The 27,463-nt window shown below is 44.3% G+C and overlaps 1 protein-coding gene across 1 annotated transcript in view; it reads right to left on the minus strand.

Annotated features, from left to right (window-relative positions):
* IRF2 (interferon regulatory factor 2) overlaps positions 1 to 22,254 on the minus strand; it is a 41,011-nt gene extending 18,757 nt beyond the window's left edge. The window contains exon 1 of the mRNA XM_056855910.1: positions 22,248 to 22,254. The gene's annotated coding sequence lies outside the window, so the exon portion shown is untranslated. The remainder of the gene's footprint in view (positions 1 to 22,247) is intronic.
* Between the last annotated feature and the right edge of the window lie 5,209 nt (positions 22,255 to 27,463).

A 27,463-nucleotide genomic window follows, 5' to 3' on the forward strand; every position in this document is an offset into this window, starting at 1 on the left:
AAGGCTCTCTCTATAGTTTGCCAGCAGAGAGATAGCTGGTATTTGGACAGGGGGCTGAGTTCAAAAAGGCCAAAAACGCATGGTCCCTCAACCCACTTTATTCCCCATTTCAGCCAGGATCAAATTGACCCGGGCTGGGGGGAAACTGTACGCATTACCTTGAAAAGCAGGGATGAAACTGTGTGCAAATCCATCCATGTAAACAGAAAGTGTGGGAGACGTGCACAGTTCCTGTTTAGCTTGCAACACCCCCGCCCCTGGTGATTGGTCGTTTCCCGGGGCAGGGAAGGCCCTCATTAGACTTTTTTTTAAATATTTTTTTTATTTTTTCCAAATCATTATACATTTTATTTCACATATTAAAAAGTATAATTCTTTAACCTCCCCTCTCCCCTCCTCTTATCCTTTAAATTACATTGTTTCTCTCTTTGTATTATTTATCTAATTCAATTATAACAGAAACATCCGTATCCAATACATCCGCTCTGAATTAGATCAAAATTATGATCAAAATATGTTTGTTAATATCACACTTAAATTCATTTCTACAATAATTAGACCATGCCTCCCATTCTTTTGCAAATTCATTATCGTCCTTTTGATTTATCGACGCTGTAAGTTTTGCCATTTCTACTAATTCCATCATTTTTTCAATCCACTCCGATTTATGTGGTATATCCGTCATTTTCCATCTCCTGGCATATACCTGGCCCTCATTGGTCAATCTGAAACGACCAATCACCGGAGGCGTGGGTGTGTGTGCCAAACTAAACAGGAACTTCATGTCTCCCGCACTTTCTGTTTAAATGGATCGATTGGCACAGTTTCGTCCCTGCTTTTCAAGGTAATGCGTACAGCTTCCCCCCCAGCCCGGGTAAAGTTGATCCTGGCTGAAACAGGGAATAAAGTGGGTTAAGGGACCATGCATTTTTGGCCAAAGTTTAAGACAGACTGCCTCAAGCTGCCCCCACCACCTGCGGCACAGAAGCAACATGTAGGAACTGTGGGTTTCTACTGCCACTGAACTTTAAACAACGGAGCTCTTCTTTAACCATCTGTCCAGGAAATACAAGCAATTACAGTTGGGTGTGTGAAGTACAAACGTAAATGCAAATCAACTGTGGAGTTCTCATTATAGTCAGGTTGCAATGAAGTGCCTCACTCTTTCCAGCATTAAGACTCTGGTTATTTTAAATCCTATAAAATAGCATTCAGCTATTCACTTATGGAAATTTTAAATTTTGCCTTTCTGCCGAGAGGCCCTTACTAAAAATCAAGATCAACAGTACTATCTGGTTAAAACAAATGTGACAGCCCAGAAACAATGCTATCGACTGGGAGAGGAAGTGACCTGCCTAAAAACTGTACGTATTTAAAAGGTAAAGCAGGGTGGACATCAATTGATATTACTGTAGGTGCCAGGCCAACTTGACTTTCCATAATTTGGGCACAGAAAAAGCCCGCTCTCTGACTCTCCACGTAACCTTTCTTGAAGAGCCTCTCATTTAGATCTTAACTAATGGGAAGTCCACAAGGGAGCAAATGATCCTGAAGATACTTCAGAACCGCAGTCAAAATTCTGCTCACGACCTGAGTTCGATCCCGACAGAAGTCAGGTTCAGGTAGCCAGCTCAGGATTGATTCAGCCTTCCATCCTTACAAAGTTGGTAAAATGAGTACCCACCTTGCTGGGGGTAAAGTGTAGACGACTGGGGAAGGCAATGGTAAACAACCCTGTAAACATAGTTTGCCTAGCAAATGTCATGATGTGACATGTGTTGTGTGAAGTATTTCTTCACACAACACATAGTTAAATTGTGGAACTCCCTGCCCCAGGATGTGGTGATGGCTGCCAACTTGGAAGGCTTTAAGAGGGGAGTGGACACGTTCATAGACGAGTGGGCTATTCATGGCTACAGGTAAAAATGGATAATAGTCATGACGCATACCTATTCTCTCCAGGATCAGAGGAGCATGCCTATTATATTAAATGCTGTGGAACACAGGCAGGATGGTGCTGCTGCAGTTGTCTTGTTTGGGGGCTTCCTACAGGCACCTGGTTGGCCACTGTGTGAACAGACTGCTGGACTTGATGGGCCTTGGTCTGATCCAGCATGGCTTTTCTTATGTTCTTGTGTACTCCTTTGATTGCTAAGATAAATTCTGAAGATCAGTAAGTAAAGCTTTTTTCTGGCACAGAGATGCAGAGAGAGAGGAAAAACAGCACCTGCTATGACAGAATCCATTTTGATGCCCTAGACCTGTTCTGGGATCACATGTGACAGGCCCATTTTATTAATGGGTGGAGAGATGTGATGGCCTCCTTGTATACTAATGAGCCTCTTGGAAGAAGAGTGTGACACACAGACCCCTGATCTTTCCCCAAAGAGCTCTTCCTGCTGTTTCCTTGCAAATGCTGCATTTCTCAGACTTGACCTACACCCACCAGGAGGCTAGTGCCTCAAGCTGGTATATAAAAGGTAGGAAATGAGTCAGGAGTCATAAATTTTGCCCAGAGGCAATTAGCAGGCATGCCAAGCCCTGTTGCGTAAATTTAAGTGTACACAAACCAGTATTCTAAACGGAACACAGTGTGAAACACACCTCCATTAGTGTGCCTGTCTCCTGCAGCCTACAGGGCTCAAAGCCTTATCTTTTCCAAGGAGTAGCAGTGTGCAAACAACTTCCACTAATAAACCCTGGCAAATCAACAGTCAAGAAAATACACATACACACACAATAAAGGGCCGCATCAGAATTATTCAGCTTTTGTACAGCCTCAGATAGCATCTTGGGACTATTCAGTGTTTTGTTTTCTAACATCAACAACAACAAAACAGGCAGTAATGCAGATACCTATTGCATGTGACAACAAACACCAAAACGTATGCCTCAGGTTTTTTTACTAATCTCTACAAACTAGGGTTGCCAACCTCCAGGTACTGGAAAAATTCAGTACAATGATTCAAAATATGTATTGTGTTTCAAAACAATTCAACAAGTACAATGGACTACAAAAAGTGACAATAAACAATATATATACAAAATATACAAGGCGTGTTTGATGCAGTCAATAAATAGTACAATCTTCTTAGTATATACATTCTATCATGAAATTTCTATGAGCTTCACTTAATTAAAATTAATTCATATATCTTATACTTACAAGTATCCATGATAGAATGTATTATATTTAATGTAGGATTGGAAATGGGGCTGAAGAAATATTCTTGAAACGGCTGTCCCCCACCCATCATGCTTAATGAAGACTTTGTGATCATTTATACATGTACCTGATGGACTTTTCAAACTATTTTCCTACATATATATACTAAGAAGATTGTACTATTTATTGACTGCATCAAACACGCCTTGTATATTTTGTATATATATTGTTTATTGTCACTTTTTGTAGTCCATTGTACTTGTTGAATTGTTTTGAAACACAATACATATTTTGTATCATTGTACTGAATTTTTCCAGTGCCAGTTTCCAAACCTTATGGTATTAGCACGGAGGTGCTCTTTTTTCTCTTGTTTTGCTAACCTCCAGGTACTAATTAATACAACACAAATGAGTGAAACATCAAAATGTAATCAATGCATACAATAGTGGAAAAGGACAAACATACAACTATATAAAATAGTATTTCAATAATCCACAAAGGTATGTATATATATATTTTATTCAATAGTCCATAAGGGTACATAAATCCAAGAAGATTCCAATAGTTGGTCACAAGAACTCAGCAAATGTGTAAAAGACTAGTATGAAAGGAAGACGATCGTTTCATTCTTCATCAGTTCCATTCAATTCATGCAGTTCAAAAGGTATACACAAAATTCAAAAATTCATTTCTTCCCCTTAGGGATAAATCTTATAACTATATCCATTGGCAATTGCAATAGTCCATATGACTTAAAATCTATAGAGGATATAGTTAGAATAAACAGAAGTCATTGCAAATGTAACCGTTCCACAAGGGATACACAAAGTGAATGCTCAGCTGAGCATTCACTTTGTGTATCCTTTGTGGAACGGTTACATTTGCAATGACTTCTGTAGGAGCTGAGCATTCACTTTGTGAATATCAAATAGCTTTAGTTTTTTACTTTGCAAACAAACCGTTGTATGATGATTACTTTAGGCTTTTTGCTTAGAGTTTTGAACAAATCCTGAATTACAAACTAGAATACAAAATATTTCACGCTTAATAAAATTTAGTTCCATCTAATATAAATATTACCCTGACCTGGATGGCCCAGGCTAGCCTGATATCGTCAGATCTCACTAAGCAGGGTCAGCCCTGGTTAGTATTTGGATGGGAGACCACCAAGGAATACCAGGTTTGCTGTGCAGAGGAAGGCACTGGCAAACCACCTGTATGAACCCCCCCCCCCAAAAAAAAGGGGTCGCCATAAGTCGGCTGCGACTTGACGGCACTTTACACACACACGAAATAAATATTAATCCTTGGGGCAGTTTTTAAAACCTTTTCCCACCAACGTTTTTTAAAGGATTATTTTAATGTTATAGTTAAAATATATCAATTCGGAGAGGTATTATCGTGTCTAGTAGAACTGTATCCATTCATGTGAAATTAAATGGTATGGTGATAGAACTGATTTTATATCCAGATTTATCTGTCCCTTATTTGGACCCCAGTTCCCTGAGCAACTCTTTACAATCTTAAATACAGTTTTGTTGGCTGTCAACTCTTCTGAAATACTGTGGCTGAGCATCTTGTCAGAATCAGAGGCAACGTAGAAACTGAAACCAAGTATAGAAGAAATTAGAAATGAAACTGAACAAGATATTTTGATCAGACTAGTTTCAATTTTTGTCAGTGGCTGGAAAGAAGAACATTTTAAGGGGAACCACAGCAGTAACTAAATGAATAACATTTCTCTGCTCTACTCTCCATGGTAAGTCCTCTGCCCTTGTTTTGAAGTAGCTGATCTCTTCTGGTATATGGGCAAACTTCAGATGCACATTGCTAGAGGAATCAAAATTTGGAAAACAAGTCAGAGCCTCTAAAACAGGGTGAGGAAAATGTTTTGCTCTGGCATCCTACCATCTATTTTAAATTAACCCTTTGAAAAGACATATAAATGACTTATTTTCCCCTCAGTTAGGCATACTGTATTTCACATCATACGTTGCATGGAATCCTTATGTAATGCATGAACCAGACCTTTAATTATGTGACTCTCCTGAGAGATAGGGTGAAAATGCATGGTCGCTTAAGCCTCCTTTATTCCCTGTTTCAGCCAGGATTCAGCCAGGATCGAATGCACGTTCGGCAAAAATGCATGTGTTCGATCCTGGCTGAATCCTGGCTGAAACAGGGAATAAAGGAGGCTAAAGAGACCATGTGTTTTCACCCATAGGCCCCTTTCAGATTACCATTCTAAACCGGATGTTATCAGTTATTCACCAGATTCAGAGTAAAGAAGAAAAAGAAGAGTTGGTTTTTATATGCCAACTTTCTCCACCACTCAAGGAAGAATCAAACCAGCTTCCTGGTAAGAATTCCCATGATTGTGGCAGAAAGCTTTCCAGCTGTTACCATCCCACTGCCAGAATGGAAGCTAGAATTGAGCGATAATCTTACAAACAATACTTCTCCACATGAATGTGTCCCCCAAAACCAGGGAGTCAAGGCGGCCCTAAGATCACCACATAGAACCCTTTAGTAACAGCTGAACCACCTCCCGAAGGCACAAGATCTCCTGTAGCAAGAAGGGATCCAAATGAAACAGACAAGTCGTCAATTATAAAACAACAAAATCCCACCCACCCACAGCAGCAGTAACTTCCTCCTTGGGAAATTTCTCATTAGCCATTTAAATGAGCTTCAGTAAGCTTTACTCAACTGCAGACTAATCCAGTTTTTTCTAGCCTTGCCAGGAAGTTAACTATAGGTCTTGTGTGGCTCAGTGGTAGAGCATCTACTCTGCAAGCAGAAGGGCAATAGCCACTTGACACCTGACCCATTATAGTATGTCTTATTTATTATTTATTTTATTTATTTATTTGATTGTTAGGCTGCCCTTTCCTGGACGAGCCAGGCTCAGAGTGGCTCACAACCTTTTAAAACAATCTAAAATCAGTAAATAATTACATAAAATACAACAATAAATCCAGGAGCCCTTACAGTCACAGCAGCAGCTACATCCATAATAATAGCACAACACAAGCAACAATAACAAATTGTCTTATATGTGGGAAAATAGCAGAGACAGAGAAGGAAGAAAAAGAGAACGGGAGACCAGCCAGATGGAAAACCATTGCTGTCCTCAACCATATGCCTGGCAGAATAGCTCAGTTTTACAGGCCCTGCGGAATTGGTTTTAGATCCAACTGGGCTCGAACCTCCCTGGGCATAGCGCTCCACCATGCCGGGGCCAGAGCCAAAAAGGCCCTGGCCCAGGTTGCGGACAGCTGGGTAATTTTTGGGCTACGGATCACCAGAAGATTTTCTCCAGATGAGCGAAGAAGTGTTCTTTGGGTGTCATCAGCATACTAGTGACATCCCAGCTCGAAACTCCAGACAAGTTGGTAAGGGGGTGCATATAGATGTATTTGTATTATAAATTTGTATTATGTATTTGTATCAGGAGAGGCGGTCCTGCAGGTACAACAGTCCCAGACAGTCTAGGGCTTTAAAGGTTAACACCAAAACCTTAAACCTGATTCAGTGCTCAATCTGGAGCCAGTGCAGCTGGCAGAGCACGGGTTAAATATGTGCCTTCCAAGGGGTCCCCGCAAGGACCTGCACCGCTGCATTATGGACCAGTTGAAGTTTCCGAATCAGTCTTAAGGGCAGCCCTGCATAGAGCGAGTTACAGTAGTCTAGCCTGGAGGTGACCGTTGCATGGATCACTGTGGCTAGGTTGAGTCGAGAGACGTAGGTCACCAGCAGCCTAATCTGGCGGAGTTGGTAAAATGCCACCGTGGCTGTATTGGTGACCTGTGCCTCCATTGTAAGGGAGGCATCCCCAGTCACCCCCAGGCTCTTGACGGATATATCTGCTGTTAATTGCATCCTGTCAAGAGCTGGGAGCAGGCAGCCCACACCCCCATCCCCCCCCCCCCGGCCAAGCCACAGGACCACTATCTTCAACAGATTTAGCTTCAGCCGGCTCTGCTTTAACTACCCCACCACAGCCTCCAAACACCTGGCCAGATGTTCCATGGCGGCATCTGGATGGCCCCCCATCAAAGATATAACTGGATCTCATCAGCATACTAGTGACATCCCAGCCCGAAACTCCAGACAAGTTGGCGAGCGGGTGCATATAGATGTATTTGTATTATAAATTTGTATTATGTATTTGTGTCATCAGGCTAGGGATTTCTACTGTACTTTAAACTCATTTTAATTTGTTTTAATTGTAATCTTTGTTTATTCTTGTTTTTAATGACCCTGGAAGCTCAAATGATTAAACTGAGGCTATCGTATTTTGGTCACATTATGAGAAGACAAGAGTCACTGGAAAAGACCATCATGCTAGGAAAAGTTGAGGGCAGCAGGAAAACCCAACAAGAGATGGATTGACTCAATAAAAGAAGCCACAACCCTCAATTTGCAAGTTCTGAGCAAGGCTGTCAAAGATAGGACATTTTGGAGGACATGGATTCATAGGGCTGCCATGAGTTGGAAGCGACTTGACGGCACTTAACACACACACACATCTCTGATTCATTTTTTTCTCCTGATTGTGATAGCCTATGGCCATATGAAATAAACTTTCTGTCTCCTGCATGCAGAAGGTCCCCATTCCCTATCAGGTAGTAGATGATCTAACATAAAGTCCCTATTGAGCTGCTGCCAGTCACAGTAACCAGTTCTGATTCTGACAGACCAATGGTGTGACATGCCTTCTTTTTCAAAAATAACCTCTAGAAGCTCCTTACTAGCTTTCCTCACAGGGCTCCACAGGCAGGATTTGCATACACACAGAAAACTACTGAACAATATCTGACATACAGAGCATATATTTATTCTGGACCTTCCTTTTCCCTCTGCAGTGCTGCAAATTATACAGAGCTTAGATCCTTCCCAAGATTCATTCACTTCTGAAGAACTGAAGTCTCCTGTATTATATAAACAGAAACTCGGCTGGCTGCCAGATGTTTAGATTGTTGGTGGAATCTGAGTTTCACACCCTGCTCCTGTTCCCTATTCAAAAGGGAAAGGAAGGGTGGGAAGGATATGGCATTGATGGAGGCACATCTTTCTGTTCCCTAAAATCTATGCACGCATGCCTATATTTATGCTTCTATCCCAAGGGTTTGGTTAGCGTGCATGAAAGAATTTCCTGCACTTCAAATGCTTGGCTTTACAGTCTTGGTAATGCTAGTGTAAGTTTCAGGGACTTTTAATGAGAATTCGTCTAAATTGGGGGGAACGCATGAATGTCATCTGTTTTACTCAATGCATACTTTGTCTTCTTTCTTGGATTTGGCTGTCCTGCCGACCTACATCTTGATCTGTTGCATCGAAGTGTGGGTTAACTTTGAGAAACTGAGAACATGTGCTTTGAGATAACTGATAAGTGTATTTTCTATGTAGGAAACAAATGAACTCAGAGATTAACTGCCAGATGTGCTAGTTTAGGAAATCCAAGGTCTCAGAGTCCTGCTTCTGAGGAGGCAAGCTAAAAAAAAGTGAGGTTGCTGGGTGAGGGGTTCACACACAGAATTTAGTTTCTCTACGGCTGACAAAAATAAGTCAGACTAATAAGTCAGACTAGGTTCCTCTCAAAGGTCCTAATTAGAGACCCAGGGAATGTGTATCTCCTGAGGAGTAAACAAGGAAAACTAACCATTTACGGGTTACACCAAAAGTCAATAAGCTTGTCTGATAGTTAACATTTATGAGTTTAGCGGCAGATTAACCATATCATTTTTGTACTGTCTGTACCCAGGGTCAGCTGTTCAATACAATTGTAAATAGCTTTGAGCCTCTTTGCAAAAAAAAAGTCTTTTAACCCACCCATGGTAGGAAATAAAGTTTATTTGTAAATTGTGCCAACCTCTTGACTTACATCTGGCTATAGAGGGAATTTCCCCCCAAAAACATAACCAAGTCACTATAGGAAGGGATAGGAACTCCAGCACACATTTGATAGCCTGTAGATTCATTAAATAAACTACGGACAGTTTCCTCGCGTATACCAGTATTCCTATTTTTAAAAGCCACTTGATACGGGCTGTTACCGCACTAGGTATTCCCAACAATGTATCAAGAGTTTGGAAATGTTATTAAAAACATTGCTTTAAAAGGGTTTTTGGATGCCACGGCTAAAAAATGGTTGGAAGACGTCTTCACTGCTAAAGGCGCCAAACAAAGTGCGAACAGTATTTTTTATAACAGTTTCAAACTCTTAATACATTGGTGGGAATACATAGAAAGTGTGAACAGTATTTTTTATAACATTTCCAAACTCTTAATACATCGCTGGGAATACCTAGTGCGGTAACAGCTACGGTCAATCAGAAAAGGGGATAGACACAGCTGCAAATAAACCCCATATCATACTACACTACACTATCATCATCTATCTATCTAATTTCCAACTGTGCCCCCATCTGTGGATACTTAAATCTGCAGATAGGGGGCACACTTACCCCAAACAGATGTTTCTTCAAACTTGGGGTACTCCAGCCCAGCCGAGCACAGAATGCCTGACCCCCACCAGCCCAGCTGGGTGTAGGGTGCACTCAGGGCCCATCCGCAGTGGCAGCAGAGCCCTGCTGCAGCTGGGCAGGAAGAGGAGGGGGAGGAGAGATGAGATTCCCCTCGCAAGGGGCCTGGCCCAGCAGCCAGCACCACACAACTGGGTCACAGTTCTCCTCGGTAGAGGCTGCCGGAGGGGTGGAGGAAAGCTTAAGACAGAGGGGCAGATAAAGGAAGGTTAGCTGTTGAGTGGGAATGAGAGAGGGTTGCCAACTCCAGGTAAGGAAATTACTGGTGATTTGATGGGTGGAGCCAGAGGGGGTAGGGACCTCAGAGGGATATAATGCCATAGCCTCCACCCTCCACAGCAGCCATTTTTTTCCAGGGGAACTAGGGTTGCCTCCAAGAGGGGACTGGAGATCACCCAGAATTACAGCTGCTCTGCAGATGACAGAGATCAGTTCTACCCACTTTATTGTGGATGCAATGGAGTTGTGGTCAGGGTGCATTCAAGGGTTTGAATTTGCCTGTATTCAGTGTTCCTTAAAATAGGGCTGGTGCTTCCTTACATCCTGGAAGACCTCCAGCTTCAGACCAGACCCAAGTTCCTCGAATCCTATAATTAGAACCTACATTCATGAGAGGAATTCTGTTTGGCTGCACTAAGTCTCCACACTTGTGAAATGAATGTGAATCTGTAGAAGAGGTTGGAGTTTCTCATTATAAAACAAAGCCCTGCTGTTTCATTTCATATAAAAATACTTTTCTTTATAAAATCCCCCTTTCTTTCTGCTAAATAAGGGGTTGTTTCAATGGAGGCAAAGAACAGAAGGGGAAACCCTGTGAGCCAGATGAAGAGCTCCCATTTTATTTGGCCTTGCAACATTCACCATCTCTGCCTTGGCTACAGCCAAGTGTCCCTATTGAGAGTAATATGTGAACAAGAGTTATTTGGTTAAGGGTACAGCCGACGCCATGGTCAAACAGGATCCACGAGGAGTGGGAAGGAGCTAGTTTTGACTAGTGTGGTCAAAATATAAAGCTTTAATCTTATCAATTTAATCTGGCAATCACTCCTAGAACCCTCGTATTTAAAGCACTGATATGAGGGATGTTCTGTCATCTGGTTGTGGTAGCAACATCTCCTTGAATTAACACTGCTGAATCAAAATTAGGCAGTCCAAACGTTTATGCAGACTACCAGTGAAGATTCCTTGTACAGATGGTTTCCAGTGGACTATGCAACACCATTGGGAACCACAGGCCTTGATCAACAACCCTGCCATTCAATTATAAAGGTTTCCCCCATTTCCTCTTATTCATCTCTGCCAGAAATGCTGCCAATCAGAATAATACCAAAGGGAAAAAAACAAAGTAGTTGTTCTGCTTATGGTTCAAGAGCTCCAAAACTATCCGAGAGGCAAATGCATACAGTTAAAATTTTCACCCCAACCTAAAACAAGAACAAATGAAAACTGGAAACAAAAGTTACAGAAAGAAGAAAAAGAAAGCTACAAAAAGGAAAATAAACAATCTGCATACTTGGTGCTGCTAGTGAATGCGCAGTTAAAAAGAAAACCAACAGAGTAATGTGCCAAAGCACCTGTATCAACAGGCTTGTTTCAACCAATCTCCAGCCATAGTGGTTTGACAAAAAACCCAGGCATCATAGAAGTAACAGTCTCAGCATCAAAAGTCCTAGTCACAATCCCAATTTCTTTAATTTTTTTTTAAACCCAACTAGAAGCAAGTGCAGATTGGGACCAAGAAGATATTGGGTCTCAGTTTCACCTACCTCCAAAGATTGTTGTTGGGTACACTGTGAGAAACTGTGTATGCTGCCCTCAGGTTTTGCAGCAAAGGAAGGATTTTTTTTTAAGTAAACAGAACAGTTTTGGCAAATGTACAGGATCAAATGAAGTGTCAACTGCGGGTTGTTACTGCAGAGAATCAAGGTAAAGAGTCTAATCCAGTGCCAAATATAACTATGCCAAAGAACATGATGCCATTCCAGTGGCTTTCTGCAACCACCAGATCATCACAAGTAAGAAAAAAGGGCTAGCTATAAAAGTTATTGTTGACTCTCTGAACGTGTGTGCGCGGGGGGGGGGTGTAGGTGGAAACAAAGATGTTCAGCAGGTTGCACATGGACTATGGCTTCACTGTCACCTACCAGGACATGTGAGTGGATCCCTTCATGTCTCCATCTGGGGTTAACTAAGGAATCAGATGGGAAGGCTACAGAGAGTTGCTAGGAAACGGGCTAATCTCCTGATTAACTCAGGCCACCCATTTAACTCTGTGAAAGAAAAATGCGAAACGATGACAAATTTCTTTAAAAGGCAAAGTAGTTGAAAGTGGTTTATGTTTATTAATGAGTATTAATTTGTAATTGTTGACTCCTGAAATGTTGTTGAGGAGCCATACTGCTGGCTTCCATTGCAGAAGAATGTCATATGTCAGAATGTCTTTGGTCTAAAGGTCAAAATTGGCCTGAAGAAAATCTGATATGCTTCGTGACATTCTAGTGACTTTCTGCAGCCACTGAACCCTAATGGAGCAGGGCTTCATGTTAGAGCAAAGGTTTCGTATGCAGAAGGTGCCAGATTCAGTCCCTAGCATCCCCAGATGTTGGGAAACACTATCTGAGGCCTAGACAGCTGTTGCTAGTCTGAGTAGACAATGCTGAACTAGATGTACCAATAGTCTAATTTGGTATAAGGCATCTACATGCTCATACTGGCTTTAATAGATTAATTTAGAACACTCAAGGAAGAAAGCACATTAAAGCCACTTTAAAAGTCACAATATATTTTCATGTGGTAAACTGAACTGGCTACCTGATGCTTTTATGACTCAGGAGGTGTTTTCTGATAGTCACATCACATAACACTTTGTACTTATGGAACTTTGAAGACGAACTGAAGTTTCAGACACAGGATTTCCCCTGAAATTACGAACGTTTCCTTGGAAAATATGCAGAAGCAAGAAACTGACCTTTTCCTACATACTGGTTCAAAATAGATGATTAAGTAAAGTTGTGTTTAGAATACGAATGTTCCTACCACAACTGATATGGAAGACAAGCATTTTGTAATTTGACATCTTTATGCAGCTGCAACATATCTCACGAAAGTAGTGCTAAGACAGGTACAGCGCACCATAAAATACAAGGGGGAAGCTGTTTTTAATGGGGAAAAGGAAATACCCATAGTGTTAAATCTATGGCTTGGATCCACTGAAAGATTTCTTGGATGGAAGTGTTTTCCATCAGTGGAGTGAGAATTTCTCACCTCCTCCCTCTTAATCAGTCCCAACTGCTCCTGGGGGACAGGGGAGAGACCCCGGGGGCAGCCTGGGACCCCAGTCACGAGACTGTCAACATGTATTTCAAATGCATTGCGAAGCCATGGCAAACTGTGCTGTGCAGCTGTGGCACCCACGGAGTTTTATCTCTCAGAACTGTTTCAGCCCATGGGGAAGCAGGCAATGGCAAACCACCACCAAACATCTCTTGCCTTGAAAACCCTACGGGGTTGCCATAAGTCAGCTGTGACTTGACAGCACTTTCCACCACCACATCTTCTTATAAATGTTCACAGGTAGACCCATTACAGATAAATGGAAATTTGTTTGCTTCATGAAATACGACTTGGATCTTAGACCTGCCTCACTCTGCATTCATATTTACTGAGGTTCATCTTGTATTAAGGTACAGCTCTATATTTTAATACCCCCCCATTTCACCACACAATACAGATTTCCAACAGTGAGGCCTAGCAATAACAGGATTAGTTTTGTTTTTTGTATAAGAAGGGTTCAGAGTGGAAGCATTTCAGTCCTACATTTCCAGCCAGCACCAGCCTCCCCATCAATGTTTAGTACAGGGGTGGGGAACGTCAGGCCCAGGGGCCATTTAATGCCCGCAAAGTCATTTGGTCTGGCCCTTTGTGGGTCCTGACAGATCTCTAGCTCAGAAGGATCTAAGACTGGTGATCCGCCCCCTCCCGCGGACAGGAATAGCCTCTATTCAAGGCGGATGTGAGTTTGTTTTGCCGAGAAAATGAACCCTTTTTTCCCTTTGAAGAGTCGTTAGCTATGGGGCTGCTAGGACCGCCCAAGAAACTAATTTTTAAGTTGGTAATTTTGTACGGCCCACGAATGATGTTGCAAATATCCAAATGGCCCTTGGTTTAGTACATAAAGGATTAGTGAGTTCTTAAAAGAACATTTCCTTTGTTCCACTAAGTGATGTTATATAAGGATTGGGGTATGTTCTCTTATCTGAATAGGAACCTGAAAAGGTACACAGCATGTGTGACTGGAGTTCACCAGCGCAATATGCTTGAGAATAAGATATCTGATGATTGGTGATACAAGCTTGTCCAGTTGTAACTGAACTTGCTTATTCATACCAGTTTTATGTAAAAATGTTCTCCATAATCAGATGTACAGGCTATTTGAACAGTGCTCTAAAAGTATGTACTAATGCCAGATTAAAGAGTATGCTTTACTATCAGGGTGTGGGCTGCTCTAGGTATTCTATTCATAGCTAGCTTCTCCAGTTCTGAAAACTGCAACAACCACAGCTCTGAGGTACAAGCAGTCCCCTCTTCAGAACACCTGTGCCTAAACCAGGGATGGGGAACCTCAGGCCCGGGGCCGTATGCGGCCCCCAAGGACATTTTTTGTGGCCCTCGGGAGCGCCAGGGCCCTGCCGCGGAGGAGGGGCGCAGGCGGCCCTCCCCGAGGGTGTTCCTGGGGCTGCGGCTTACAGGGGCGCTGTGGCGCCCTTTGGACCTCTTCTCGCCGACTGTCGGCTGTTGGTTGGTGAGAGGGGAGGGGGAGGGATGCTTCCCCCAAGGCTGCCCCCTACAGCCGCGATGTACAGGAATGCTGCGGCACATTGTAAGCCCCTCTCGCTGCCTGTTGGCTGTTGAGCAGCGGGGGGGGGGAGAGGCCGGCGGCTCCTGGCAGCAGAGCATGCATGCGGGAGCCGATCGGGCTTGGGGGGGGCTTTTTGGGGGGAGAGGGTATGGAGACCGGGGCCCAGTCGCGTGGGGCTCCGTGCGCTGCCGTGTGTGGGGGGGGGCGGGGAGGCTGGGGCCTGGTCGCGCGGGGCCGGCGTGTGTGGGTGTGGGAAGGCTTTTCTCTCTTTTCTTCCTCTTTTTCTGTACTTTTTCTCCTTTCTCTCTCTCTTTTTCTGTCTTTTTCTTTGTCTCCGTCCATTTTTCTTTCTTTCTTTCTTTCCTTCCCTCAGTCATTTTCTTTCTTTCTCCCCCTCTCTCCATTTCTTTCTCTCTTTCTCTCTCTTTCTCCCTCCCTTTTCCTCTTTCTCTGTTTTCCTTCCTCCCTTGCCGATCAACTGTGGGCTGTGCCCCCCCCCCCGCGCCTCGTTTGCTCGGGCCCACCGCTGGCTGCCCTCCCGCCTGGGAGGGGGGAGGGGGGCCCCCCTGCAGGTCTTCTCTGTGTGGCCTCCTGTGGGGTTGCCAACCTCCAGGTGGTGGCTGGAGACCTGGCAACCCTAGCCTCTCCCCACCGGGAGATCTACACCTGGTATGGCCCCTGAATGATGTCATAAATGTGCAAATGGCCCTTGGCAGGAAAAAGGTTCCCCACCCGTCTTAAGTGTACTTACCCAAAGCACCTGATAAAATACATGGGGATCTGGGTTTTTCAAGTAGTATAACTCCAACACTGAATCAACCTTTATTGCTCATTGACAAAGTTGTAAGCATTTACATTGTACAAGGGAAGCAGTTTTACAGAAACAGCCTGATCCCTTAAAGCTTAGCACAGAATAGAACCATTTTGTCGTGACAATTTTACAGCCACTACATGCGTTAGATATTTCGCAATATGATAAATTTTCTCAGTATCAGCATCGAGATCAGATAAGAGGAACAGCGTAATCCAAGGTTCTAAGGGAAGATCCTATTTGGCAAGAATTGGTTAAATCTAGCGAGTTCTCTCTACCTTCCATTTTTTACAGAAGAGCAGATGGTCTAGGGTTTCGATTACACTGTCTCTGCAGTCACACAGGCGGTCGCTAAAAGGAATTTTCAAAAAGCAACCGTTTAACACCTGTGTGGGAAAAGCATTCAGTGGCTGAATGCTAACCTCAGTATTATACCCACTGGACCAAACTGACACTCCTGGATCATTTTCACAAATAACCACAACACTGTGCATGTTACATGGGGCTGAAACAATGCACAGAATCTGGTTCATAACATTTCCTGATATTAATCCAGATGACTGTTTTTATTTGTTTTAAAGGCAGGTTTCTAAATCCAGTGAAAAGCTGAACAGATCCTCTCTGCTCTTAGCCTCCTCAACCTGACTGTGTTCGTTTCTCCATACCGCTTTCTTGTTTCATATCTTTCAAAACTTACCAAGGAGAAATACCTAGTATTTCTTTAAAATAAATTAAATTGGAAGTAAAATGCAGTGAGTTATCTGCATAATTACTTTGGATTTCAAAATCTGATTTGCTTTGGTACAGAATCTTTTCAGGATACAAAGAACACTATGAATGGTTACAAGCAATCCAAGAGGCTTTGGACGTTGTGTTTTTTTCACGGGAGTTTAGGAGCCCTACCCCTGCCCAGTTCCACATGGCAAACTGCTTATGAATGACAAAAAGTCATTCAACAGTAGTTTGTGATATAGAGTGGCTGGCAGTCAGACCAAACAAGTCAAAAGCCCCAGCAATGCTCAAAAGCTAACACATCTCTTTGGATCCTGGCTTTTGTGTTGTTTGTTTTCTTTTTGCACACAGCTCACATTGCCAGAATGCCACAGGCAGCTTCACAACCTATGGCATCAAGACAATAATGCTCCCAAACAGAAAATAAAACTCTTCAAAGGGAGCTTTTCCCAAAACGAAAATAAAAATAAAAGAGAGCATTGACTGCTACAGTAGCAGGCATTGTAAAAGAAAGTGATGCTGGATGTTACTCTAAAGAACATCAACAATATACTGAGAGTACAGTTTGTTCTTGCTTAAACACGAGAAGAATGAGTCATCCTTGTCAATAAGTATCCTGGGCTGTGCTCCTAAAAGCTCTTGTGCCGCTAAAGCAAAACAGACACCAGTGGAGTTCTGATGCTGCAAGCCGTTCTAGAGCTGTAAACTCAGCAATCCAATCCCTTAAATGCCCCCTCAGTAAAAGTCACACTGAACGGAATAAGGGGCCTTCTGGGGATCAGTGTCTCTCAATCTGCAAACTCATTCCAATTGGAACACAGAGTTCCTACTTATTTTTTTAGTTTATTTTAGAACATTTCTATGTCATTTCTATATCACCTAAGGATGCGATCTGATGCACAATGGAAGCCATTCCCAGGAATATCAGCATAGCCTTCCTCTGAGTATTCATGCATAGGACCAGGATGTGTGAATCTCTTTAGAGGTTCAGTAAACAAAACGACAAGGCCCTCATTCCCCCTCACGTCCTCCTTTTGGTCTAGGGATTTCCCCCCCAAAGGTCACAAATGCTGCTAAGGCAAGTCAAACTGATGATAGTAACAGGCAGAGCCATGATTGGGTAAAAGTGGTTGCCATTGGTTTCCCATCTTCATACCACCTCTTGTCCCATTGAACTGTGTTGTTTAGCGGTTACGGTGCTGGACTAGAATCAAGGAGACCAGTATTCAAATTGCTACTCTGCCATGAAAGCTTGGACAAGTCACACTACCTCAGACTAACCTACATCACAGGGTTGTTGTGAGGATTAGAGATGTGAAGGCCCAAAGGCCTGCTGGTTTTTATTTATTTATCTGAAAGAGAAATTGGAAAATTTGGGGGAGCACTGGCCAAAAAAACCTCCTATGAAATATTTTATCGTCTAGAATAACTTAAATGTGACTTAAAGCAAAGTTTTTCATACTTAAAATGTATATCATGAAAAAGTCTGAGAACTTTTAAAATGTAACAGTTTGCAACTCTTTTCTCAAGTATTGTGTAACAGAAAAAGAAGCCATTTTTAAATTCCATAAATATACCAAATAGTGCAACTGTATATGCTAATTAAGGTATAAATGATGCAGGGTAGACATGTGAAATGTATTAACCAGAGTAGTCCCATTAAATTATTAACCATGAGTAGTCCCATGTCAGGGAACAATCTAAGCTGAATCATGGTTTCCTCTTTATCAATACCTACTGTTTTCCAAACTGAAACTGAAGGATGTGGGCAAATTTTATTCGCTGGTTGGGAACCTTTCCCTCTTGAGCCACGATCAGGAAGACTGTTTCCTTCCTTATTTCTTCACGTGTTCTAGAGCTCTTCTTTTGCCATGCTTCCAGTTATGGATAGATCAGGACTACCTTTGACTATAGCTCCACAAAACGGCATCCACCAATGACATCCAAGTGTGATGTCCTCTTAACTGCGTTGTCCACTCTGCATTCTGCCCCCCCTTCAGTCCCTTGATCAATAGAGAAATACAGCTACACATTACACATAGCACATTCCAAGCTTTGGGATGGAACAGCTAAGGACTGGGCATACTCAAATGTCTACCTCATGGTGGTGGTATGAAGGGATTAGGCTACATTGTCAGGGAAGTGGATAAGAGAAAGGTTTATGTCACCTGCCATTGTGCAGGAGTACAGGAAAAGCATGACAGTTTGCATTGGACAGAAAACATACTAGAATAGCTTTCATTTTGTTTAAGTAAGCTTCTAGGCCTTATGGCTATAAAACAGTTCAGCACTGTTTGTAGAAATTGGACGAGTATCTGATTAAGATTTCCAGTGGACAGAGACAAGGGGGAATTTTCAGTGTTCTACTGTTTCTTGCCCTGTCCTCTGACCAGCAGAAGCAAATTTATTCATTTATTCATGTCCACTTGTATTTTGCTCATCTTTCAAGTGGCTTACATGGAACTTCCAAAGGATTTCCCATTCAGGCATGACTCAACCTGCTTAATTGTAGCAATGAAGAGCATTGTGTGTCTCAGACTAAAGGAAGTCAAGCGAATCTATGCTAACACATACCATTTATACAAGTTGCAGGATTTAGCTTTGCCTGGCAGAGGATTAGGATTACTCTGGTACAGAATTGTTACTTTATATTATTAATGAAGAGTCTTAGCTGTGGCTTTTCAGCCTATGCGCCTAAGATTTTTTCAAATGGCCACTCTTCAATACAAGCAGAACTTCTGACCCTATGAATGCCAAGTCATAACTAGGCTCACTACTGTAATATATACAGTATGTATAATTTAGAACTGTGCTGGTGCCCAAGTGTGCTTTACGTTGTGGGAAATAGCTTGGCTGTGCTTATGCTTGTATTGTAACTGAGCTGTTAGGGACGTTTTACATCCTAGAGTCAAAGGCAGGCCCATTCCCTAGGACAGCAGTAAAACTCCCACAGACATAGTTTGACACACAAAAATGGAGAGAAATGACAGGAAAAGGAAAAATATATAGTTTCATTGTAATAGATTATGGGACAACCTAATACAAATGGACCCTGCTATCTGAGAATAGGCCACAATTTGATGGGGGGGGGGGGAATGAAGTTTCAAAAAGATAAAGGGGAAAAAACGAGAACCATCATCATCCTTCCAAACCAGTATCACTTCTGTCTGCCTGGATGCTAGTTGGGAACACCTATGTGGCATGCCAAATGGCACATGTGCAACGGGCCTGGCACACAAATGCCTCCACATAGGTCACTGGCAGCTAAAAATTATCGTGGGAAGTGGTTCCCATGCTAGAAGCAGTTGGCCCTTGGATATGACATAATCTGAACTGAGATCATCCTTATTCTACATTAATTAATTAATCCTGAGTAAAATCATTGCGTGTGTAATCATTACTTTCTGGATTTTTGTTCTCTCCTGCATATACTGAAAGTATCATGCCTTTCTGAATTAAATGGGTCTAAATATGCATAAATGGGTCTAAATGTGCATATGATCAATGTCTGTTCCAGAGGGGTAGTTTGCTGCAGCAAAAATTAACAGGACTCCAGTAGCACCTTAAAGACTTAACAAAAAATTTATTCCAGCATACATTTTCCTGGAAGAGAACCCACTTCTTCAGATGCAATGAGTACCTCCTCATTAAGCAAATCCTTTATGTAGGAGGTATGGGGAAAAATTAACAAACATGATTAAAGAGCCATGAAATGTAGTAAGTATATGGTGAAACAAAATGCTGTAACAATCAAGAAAAATACAGCAGCCATTCATTCACTCTTTTAGCTAAAATAGTTAACATTCATGAAGGTGCAGACTTGATTACATCTTAATTTTACACCATTACATTTCATCTTGCATTCCACAATCCCTTCGCTCTTGCCGGCTTTCCCTCCAAATTTCTACATAAAACGACAGCTACTCCATATCTCTACATAAAACGAGGAGAGGGGCTGTGGCTCAGTGGTACAGCATCTGCTTGGCATGCAGAAGGTCCCAGGTTCAATCCCCGGCATCTCCAGTTAAAGCAGTGGTTCCCAACCTTTTATTGACCAGGGACCACTAGGACTTTTTTGTTCGGTGCAGGGACCCCAAGGTTCAAAATAAAAATTCTGAGAATTTGAAAATAAACTTTAATCATAACTGTTAGTTAAACATTAAACTTAGAATAATATTTGAATATATATTTTTATGAGAACTTTTAATTGAAAATATTATTTTATTATGGGTTTATAACTTTGTTTCGCGGACCTTAATTTAGTTCTCGCGGACCCCTGGGGGTCCACGGACCCCTGGTTGGGAACCAGTGAGTTAAAGGGACTAGGCAAGCAGGTGATGTGAAAGACCCCTTGCCAGAGATCCTGGAGAGCCGCTGCCCATCTTAGACAATACTGACTTTAATGGACCGAGGGTCTGATTCAGTATAAGGCAGCCTCATGTGTTCATGTGACAGCATAGTGAAGATTCGCATATTGCAACTGAAGAAGGAGGCTCTAGCCCACAAAAGCTTGTGCTGGAATAAAATATTAAAGGTAAAGGTCCCCCTGTGTAAGCACGGGGTCATTCCTGACCCATTCCTGGGGTGACGTCACATCCCAACGTTTGCTAGGCAGACTTTATGGTTTGCGCCAGTCATCTGAAATAAAACATTAAGTCTTTTAAAATGCCCTTAAGACTTCCTGTTTATGTTGTCCTAGTCAAAGAAGCAGAGTTCTCCAAACTGCATCCCACCACCCTTTGCAGAACTCCCCAGCCCTTCCTTCCTGGAACACACTCTAGCATTCTCTCTTCCACCCCCAAGTAAAAACCCCAGAAGTACAATCATCCAGGGGCGCGTTCCATTGCCGCGAACGCGCTTCCCCATTGGCCAAGAGCAGAGGCGACGTCACTGCGTGACCCGGCCGCTGAGGCGGGGGGAGGGGAAGGAGCGGAAGTGACCCCGGGCGGCTTGTGTAACGGCCTCCTGGGTGGGGGCAAAGGGAGGGGGCGGCCCCTGACGGACCCCCCCCCAAACACACACAGGCAGCCCCCACACACACACACACCGCCGCACCAGGCGCCCTTGGCTTCTCCCCCCTCCTGCCCAGACCCGCCCAAGACCAGCCCCAAGGCCGAGCTGCTGCTTTTCTTCCCTTTGCACAGGGAGGGGCTGCAAGGCCTCTGCGGGGGGGGGGGGGAGCCCACGACGCCCTTTCGGTCCCGAGCACACCGCGAGCGGCTCCCTCGCCACCGCCCAACACCCCCACCCCCCTTGCAGCGCGCAAATGGGAAGGGGGAAGCGGTGCCACCCGGGCCTGGCACCCTCCGCCCCCCACCCCCCACCCCCGGGAAAGGAGCGATGCCCTCGCCTCTCCTGCCACAGATGCAAAGGCAGGGCTCTCTCCTTGCTCGCTCACCCAGCTTCCAAGGCTGCTGCTGGCCCGCCGCCAGGGACGGGCTCCGCATCACGCGAAATGCCCGGGTCGCAAACAACAAGTGTCCAGCTCGGCGGCTCCATCCGCCTCCGTCGTAGCCAGCTGGAGAAAGTGGCGGCTCCCAGTAGGGAGAGCTCTCTCTCCCACCCCCGGCGGCTCCGTCCCGGCTTTGTTAGGCTCCGGGGGTGATTGAAGCATATTCCCTTTTCCCCCCTCCGCGCAAAAAAAAATCCAGCTTTATTCGCTTCTCGCTACCCTCCGCAATCACATCTGGCAGGGAGGTGGAGAGGATCCCTCCCCGCCTTTGTTTCGGTGCATCAAAGGTATTCTGTAATCACTTCCGCGACCCCTAACTCGATTCCAGCGCCCCGCAAAAAGGGACGCCGAATCGGAGAGCAACGCGTCCTTCCAGCCGGTCCCTTTCCTGCCTCTGCAAATCCAAAAGTGAAATTCCTTTCCTGCCTCTGCAAATCCAAAAGTGAAATTAAAAGCCTGGCTTTCTCTTACCAGCAACTGCGCCTACAAATCATATGACCCGGCCTTTTTATTTTTGTTTTCAACCAAATCCATAGGGGGAGGGGGGGGAGAAGCAAGGTGTCAAGCAAATGGGAAAACGAGGCGGGGGGGAGGGGTGGAAACACCCCAAAAGCCCAAGAGACAAATCCACAGCCTTATCATTCTCTTTGTAAAGGAGTAATCGTTTTGGATACCTTACCAATAAGTTTGTTTTCACGGTATTAATGCAATCCCCCTCAAGGTTATCGCGGTTGCCAAGAGACGCGAAATGGAAAGGAAAACCAGTCGGCTGAGCAAATCCGCAGGAGCAAAACTAAAAGTTAATTTTCCCCCTCCTCTGGCTTTTGGCTGCGACGAGTCCAGATCGAAAGCAAAACAAGGGAGAGGAAACCGCGAGGCGCTGAGTCTTGGAAATCCCCCCCTCCTCCTCCTCCTCCACCTCTTCCAGGCCTGTTTGTGCAGCGAGCGAGAGCAGGGAGGAGGGGGCTGGCAGGAGGGAGAGGTGCGGAAGTTTGCCGCAGCCGTTCATTGGCAGGCCTGGCCGCTTTCATCATTTCTCAGAAAAGTCGATTTCATTTTCACTTCCCTCCTGCAGCAGCAGCAGCAGCAGCGCAAGCAAAGTGGGGGCAGAGCGAGGAAGGGGGGCGAGACGGAAATAGAGGTTTCAGTTCCTCGGCGGAGAGAGAAGCTGGAGAAAGAGCCTCGGCCTCTCCTCCCTGGCAGTCCTCCCCCCCAGTCGACATACTGCTGAAACAGGAAGGAATGGCGGACGGGGAAAGAACAGCCTCCGGATTAGAAAGGGAGGCTGCTGAATTGCAAGTAATGGTGAAGCGCAAGAGGATGCATTCTCCTGGACTTAATGGAGATCTGGGATGCCTGTCTCCTTACCAATAGCTAATTTCTCCCGCCTACTATCCCTCTGCATATCGCACCTGATTCGATCACGCCTGCTAATGTCATTTACTTGCTTTTACTACACAAAATCAGTATAGGAACACACAAATACAGCCATGTACAATAAACCTGAGGGGCCCCATGGCGCAGAGTGGTAAGCTGCAGTACTGCAGTCCAAGCTCTGCTCACAACCTGAGTTTGATAACGACGGAAGTTGGTTTCAGGTAGCCGGCTCAAGGTTGACTCAGCCTTCCATCCTTCCGAGTTCAGTAAAATTAGGACCGAGCTTGCCGGGGGTAAAGGGAAGACGACTGGGGAAGGCACTGGCAAACCACCCCATAAAACGAAGTCTGCCTAGTAGACGTCGGGATGTGAAGTCACCCCATGGGTCAGGAATGACCCGGTGCTTGCACGGGACCTTTACCTTTTTACAATAAACATAGAAGCATTTATCTACCACAAACAAAAGATAGATATATACAATTGTTGGAAATCCAAAGAAACTAACAAACAAATATACCAAAAGTCCAAGAAGCGCTTCTTCCTTAAAGTATACTATTTGCAATCAGTTTTTGACATTTAAATTTTCATTGTGAGTGGATTGTGTGTGTGGATAGATGGAATCATAATTCTAGCTGTATCTGAAGAAGTGATCTGTGGCTCAGGAAGGCTCATACCCTGCCAGAAATTTTGTTAGTCCTTAAGGTGCTACTGGACTCTTGCTCTTTTCTACTGCTGGGGACAGATGCGGCTACCCATCGTGATCAGCCTCCAGAAGCTTATGGAAACAGAAACGCTTTGGGGAGCTTGCTCCTCAAGTGACTCTGCTCCAGGCATTGGAAGAGAAACCATGGCCACAATGAGAAAGCCCCTATCCCTGAGATGCTATTTTGCAGAGACCAATCAGATTGTTCTTAATTTTTTAAAAAGCAGGTTTCTAGTCCTCATTGTGAGAAAATACTGAAAGTACCAGGATAGTGTTTGCAGAAGGCCCTGAAAAAAAACCCGCCAGTCACTTATTGCTCTTTCATATGACATATGTCATTTTCTTCTTGGTTTGAGGGCTGGAGCAGCCCGGTGGGATTTTTTAAAAACCCTTTTAATTGTGAAGCCCTGACATTTCTGCTATGGAAACTCCGCTCCTTTTCGGAACTGGTTTAACACAAGGCAGGGTGCCATTCCAGAAGTATGCCCAGATTCCCCAAAATTGCAACTGGTTGCATGCTTCTTCGAGAGCGTCTCAGCCAAGACATTAATTCCAGAACAGGCTCTTCTGCATAACCTCTATACCAGGGGATTCCAGCATGGAGTTCATGGGCTTCAAATAGATCTCCAGCTGATGCAGAATAGCTCGTGGATTTCCTAGAAAACCCAGGAAAAGATCATGAAAAGATCTGCTCTAGCCCATATGTCCAGTTGGGTAAAGAGGCAGAAAAAACTGTGCAATGCCACATGATTTCTGGCCAAAAACCCAGAAGTGATGTCCCCACGTTGCAGTGACGCTCTAGGAATCCCATCAATATCTATGTTATAGGGGCTGGAATGACATTGTGGCATTGCAAGGCATAATTTCCTCCTCCATGGTTCTTCTAACTGCTCATTTGATTGGGAGAGAGGATCGGTAGAAGCTAGGGTTGTCAGCTCTGGGATGGGAAATACCTGAAGATTTTGGGGGGCGGAGCCTGAGGAGGGTGGGGTTTAGAGAGGGGAGGGACTTCAATACCATAGAGTGCAATTGCCAAAGTGGCCATTTTCTCCAGGGGAACTGATCTCTGTCACCTGAAGATGAGTTGTAATAGCGGGAGATCTCCAGCCACCACCCGGAGGTTGGCAACCCTAGTAGAAGCCTTCCCACTGGAAGTGGATAAGTGGTATCCCCTGGAGATTTTTATCTGCACTGCTCAGCTGATAGTTTCATTTCTGGTGCTCTTCCTAGTCTCTAGGATGAAACAAAACATGGGGGAGTAGGCTGGGATATTTTCCATTACTCAGAAATAGCTCTCATTAAATAAAAGGTTGGCAAACCTCTACTATGCGTGCATCCGCAGAGTCATCTTCTTCTCCCAGGCTCCTGCCATATAGGAAATTTCCAGAAATTTTAGGGGCTGAGTCCCACATGGAGTCCTGGGAGAAAAATGAGCTTGTGGGGTTTTGGAGAGCAGATTCAGAAGGGCCTGTTTTGGAAGGAATGCCCTGGCAGCGATGTAGTGTGGCCAGCTGGGTGGCGGTGGCACTTGTCTTTCTGAATCCTTACATGTTCTCTTTGAAACAGGTTCTGTTGCTTTCCACCATGTAACGGACCTGCGTGAGAGAGTGAGTTGTTACGTTTTGCTTATGTGTGAGTGTTGCTGGTCAGCTAGTGTTAGAGATCTTGCTCGATTTTTTTTTTTACTGATAGTTGAAATGTAAGTCTGTCTTAGGGTTGCCAGCTCTGAGTTGGAAAATACCTGGAGATTTTTGGGGCGGAGCCTGAGGAGGTTGGGGTTTGGGGGGAGGGACTTCAGTGCCATAGAGTCCAATTACCAGTTACTTCAGTGCCATAGAGTCCAATTACTGGAGATCTCCAGCTACTGTCTGGAGGATGGCAACCGTAGTCTGTCTGCTGATTCAACAATCTGCCTAGGAATTCATGACAAATTTTTGTGTGTACTAGTGATTCTTTTCAATGCATGCAAATATTATTCTCTTCTGACTCACTCATTAATCGTTGGCCTGTATGTGTCACTCATTGTGCTGAAAGTTAGTGATTTTCACCAAGCATCATTGTTCCAAGGTTTATTTTCCACCAACCACTCATATTCATAGAGCCAGGCAGGACTGTGCATCGTGCCTTCCAGTCAATTTTAAGAATGGAAAAATAGATACTATTCATCAGTTTTACATTTGGATGCACTGCAATGCCAATAAGAACATCCAGTTCTCAGCCAGCTCAAGAATGTACCTACCTCCAAAATTAAATTTACTGTTGGCTACCCTGGAGGAGTTCATCAACAGGGGCCTCTGTTCCTTCCTCAGATGTGGAAATCCTGGGAATCAGAAGAAGACCATGCTGTCAAGTTGCAATTGACTCTTGCCAATCCCATCCACAGGGCATTCCAGGCAAGTGACAAACAGAGGTGGTTTGCCATTGTCTTCCTCGGCATAGCAACCCCAGTAGGGTTGCCAACCTCCAGGTAGTAGCTGGAGATCTGCTATTACAACTGATCTCCAGCCGATAGAGATCAGTTCACCTGGATAAAATGGCCGCTTTGGCAATTGGACTCCATGGCATTGAAGTCCCCAAACCCCACCCTCCTCAGGCTCTGCCCCCAAAACCTCCCACTGGTGGCAAAGAGGGACCTAGCAACCCTAAATCCCAGCCTTCCTTGATGCTCTCCCATCCAACTACGGACTGTGGCCAGCCCTGCTTATCTCCCAAGCTCTGACAAGTCCGGGCTAAGCTGGGCTATTTGGGCTGCTCCTGGGAATTAAGGGTACTTTTTGACCTTTTAACCTTAGCATGTTCAACCAGTTCCCAGTTATAATCCCCAGAATTGTTGTCATCAGTTACCATCACCCCAGCTATCCTTGGCATCTGCAATTGCTTCCTTTCTTAAGGATGGGTACTGATGTCAATCATATTAGGATTGTTTTATATATATGAAAACCAAGGGCCTCTTGATAGGGTTGCCAGGTCCCTCTTCACAACCGGCGGGAGGGTTTTGGGGTGGAGCCTGAGGAGGGCGGGGTTTGGGGAGGGACTTCAATGCCATAGAGTCCAATTGACAAAGCAGCCATTTTCTCCAGGTCTCTGATCTCTATCAGCTGGAGATCAGTTGTAATAGCAGGAGATCTCCAGCTAGTACCTCCAGCTAAAGATGCAGCAGATTTTCCCAGCTCTGGTGAAGTAGTTATCCAACCACAAGTGATCTGCTGTGTTTCCTCTGTCCCAGAAACAGTCACAGAAGGAGTTTCCCATTTCTCTCCCCCACACATGAGAATTCTGAGCAGATACTGAAAATTTTGAGGCTGTGGTACAAGAATTCCAGTGTGAAGACACAATGTATGGGGCTGCATTCAGAAGTTACAACAAGGTGCAATTAAATGGCAATGGAGCATGAATACATCTTGATTCTGTGTTCATTCCACTCCTCTCTCTCCTCCCATCTTCCTCCTTCTCTTGTGTACGATGTTTGATTCAAAACTTCCCAGTCTGATCAAGCGCCAATTTTCTATGATGCCCGAATGCAGGTGCCTCGGCAAACTGGAGATTGTTTTCCCCCCACTGCTAGGAGTGACTCTAACCCTTGGTAAATTCCAATGCTCTATGGGCGAAAATGCATGGTTGCTTTAGCCTCCTTTATTCCCTGTTTCAGCCAGGATTCAGCCAGGATTGAACGCACGTTTGGCGAAACACATGCGTTTGATCCTGGCTGAATCCTGGCTGAAACGGAATAAAGGAGGCTAAAGCGACCGTGAGTTTTTGCCCTATGTTTAAGACAGGCAGCCTTGTGGACACCCCCAGTGTGAAACTTCCATTTC

Source organism: Euleptes europaea, chromosome 9, assembly GCF_029931775.1.
Source record: "Euleptes europaea isolate rEulEur1 chromosome 9, rEulEur1.hap1, whole genome shotgun sequence".
Classification (NCBI taxonomy): domain Eukaryota; kingdom Metazoa; phylum Chordata; class Lepidosauria; order Squamata; family Sphaerodactylidae; genus Euleptes; species Euleptes europaea.